This window comes from Sinocyclocheilus grahami, unplaced genomic scaffold (genome assembly GCF_001515645.1).
Source record: "Sinocyclocheilus grahami isolate Dianchi unplaced genomic scaffold, SAMN03320097.WGS_v1.1 scaffold1961.1, whole genome shotgun sequence".
Classification (NCBI taxonomy): Eukaryota; Metazoa; Chordata; class Actinopteri; order Cypriniformes; family Cyprinidae; genus Sinocyclocheilus; species Sinocyclocheilus grahami.
In genome coordinates, this window is record NW_015507140.1 from 10,651 (window position 1) to 13,689 (window position 3,039).

Sequence of the window (3,039 nt, forward strand, 5' to 3'; positions counted from 1 at the left end):
AAAAGTGGGCAAAGCATAACGTGCACACTTACCATTGTACAGGATTTTAGAAAAGTGGGCAAAGCATAAACGTGCACACTTACCAGCTATGTGGATTTTAGAAAGTGCGCAAAGCGTAACGTGCATACTTACCAGCTATGTGGATTTGTAGAAAGTGCGCAAAGCTTAACGTGTGCACTTACCATAGTATTTGGATTTAGAGTTTTCCAAGCATCTGTTTACAGATACCCGGAAGTACTGGGCCAAACGGGAGAGGCAAGCTCAAATACAACCCTCAAAGGGGAGGGGAGCATTGCCCGAGACAGCATTTACACAGGAAGGTTCTCGTAATGCCACCTATACCTCCCGCTCGATGCCTCAGCAAGAGGGGATATCCTGGTGATCGGGAAGCCCCTCAGGGCGACCTAAATACAGTAGACCAGTCAGAGTAGCATGAAAGTGTAAACTCAGCCCGGACGTCCAGGACATTTTTGATCAGTGGTGCGGCGTAACTCAGCCATCTCATCAGGAGAAAGACCCTTGCCTTTATCCAGGTCTTTCAGCAGGTCAGCCTGGTATGCCTGGAGTACCGCCATCATGTGCAACGAAGCAACAGCCTGACCTGCTGCTGCGTATGCCCTGCCATTCAAGCAAGATGTAGTCTGAAGGGGCACGGATGGCAAGGAGGGAGTTTTGAGAGACGATGTCTCACCCATAGAGAGATAGCTGGCTAGCGTCTCTGAGCTGGAGGGTTATGGCCAGAAAGATAACGTTCATTGAGATGACCTCGCGACGTCACTTCCTTGGTCCGCTTCAGCCTCAGCTTCTTCGCCCTTCTCATACATTTCCTGCTCTTTCTGGGCTGAACCCAGCAGAGCACTGGCCCCTGGATCAGATGATGTTAAAGAGATAACATCATCCTCCAGCGGCTGTCTCTCATCCGCCACCGATGAGCGCGAGAGGGAAAGCCCCTCTTTAAACTCATCGGCCAGGTCCACCTGTGATCCCCACGAGCTCATTCTCCTCCGTGCCTCAGCAGTGGCGGGTCCTGAATCATGCGGGAAGCAGATGGCTGCCCCTCTTTACTCGAAAAGAGAGACAAACGAGAACGGAGATTTTCATTGGAAAACGCTCGCAGTGCACACAGATTGACCCCTCGAGGACATCGCGTGCGTGCTCTTCGCCCAAACAGACAATGCATAGATCATGTGTCAAATAGCGATGACACGGATGCACACACCTTCTAAACGCTCTGCTAGTGCTTGCCATAATGAATAGAGATAGCTCTTACTTTTTCCTTGGAAATGCACGCTTCAAACAGAACAGTCAATGAAAACGAAGAAGAGAATGATGTGTGCTCCCGGCGCCTATTTATACTATAGTCGCACCAGTAGTGACGTCATGGCTGTCGCCGGCCAACGAGTTGGTGTTTTTTCAACGTGAGCTTCAGACACGGGTCACGACGAGGCATTCCCCATAGCGACCCCTAGAGGACACAGTTCGAAGTTCCCAAGAAAGGGAACACTGCTCACCAGTGTTGGGGAAGCTACTGGTAAAGTTACATTTAAGCTACCTTCTAAAAAAGCAGTTATAGTACAAGCCACTGTCACTAAGTAGCTATGTTGGAATTATTATTATTTTTTTATAATTATTTTTTTTTTACAATGACATTACAAAAAACTGAATAATTGCTAATGAAAAGTAAATTGTTTGGGTTTTAAAATAACATTTTGAAATCATAGTTGATTTCAAAGTGTAGGGTGAATTCACGTAGATTGGGACACAATTTCCTAGTCATTTAAATGGCAAGAACTGATACACCCAAAAATAAAATATAGTCTCACAAAACACAGTGCAAAATTGCTACAAAAATGTAATATTAACACAAAAACAAACTGTATGCATATTAATTTATATACTCATAAGTAGTCAAAAATGAATTTTCTTTTATGCATCTGTTTACATAAACATTGATCAAATTACATATGTGGAACATATTTTATATCAGGGGTGCCCACTCCTGCTCCTGGCAATCAACTGTCCTGCAAAGTTCAGCGCTAACCCTAATCAAACTCACCTGCTTTTAATTTTCAAGCGATCCTGAAGACCTTAATTAGTTTCTTGGTGTGTTTGATTTGTTTTATATGGTCAATGGTAGCAAAAACAAGGGCAAGGCAAGTTTATTTATATAGCACATTTCATACACCATGGTAATTCAAAGTGCTTTACATAAAAGAAAAGAAAAAAATTATCACAACAATAAAACAAGGAATTTAAAAACTTTGAAAATGATTTAAAAATTGATTTAAGAGGTTTAAAATGAATTTAAGAAAACGATTATACATAAAATATTCATGCACATGCTGAATCAGGTCAAAAGTATTTAAAACAGTTATAATTTCTTTTGTAGTTTTGTTTTCTGCATTATCTATGTGAATATTAAAATCCCCTGCAATAGCAAAACAGTCAAACTCTGAGGAAATCATTGATAGCATTTCTGTGAACTCTTCAACAAAGGCTGGAGAGTATTTTGGAGGCCTGTAAATAATGATAAACAGAATGCGTGGAGCACCTTTCAACACAATCCCTAGATATTCAAAAGACAAGTACTGACCAAATGACACTTGCTTGCATTGATAGACATCTTTAAATAGAGCAGCTACACCTCCACCTCTCCTAACAGTCCTGCAAACACTCATGAAAGTGAAGTTAGGAGGGGCTGTTTCATTGAGGACCGTTGCACTGCAGCTGTCTTCTAGCCATGTTTCGTTTAGAAACAAAGTCCAGGTTGTTTGTGGTTATTAAGTCATTGATTAGAAATTATTTATTTTTTTGTGAGCGAATGTTTAATGCTAACTTGATGGCATTGCATTTTGTCTCAGCAATATTAGGCCACAGATTAGATAAGTCAGCCGTACGGCTTAAGAAGGCCTCAGACTTCCTATCTCGTGATAAAACCGAAATAGAGAAAATGACAGGCACACTGGGTTCCCGCTTGTTCTGTAAACATTTGTGAATGTTGCTGCTATTATAGCGGGGACCCGACACATATCACTGGGA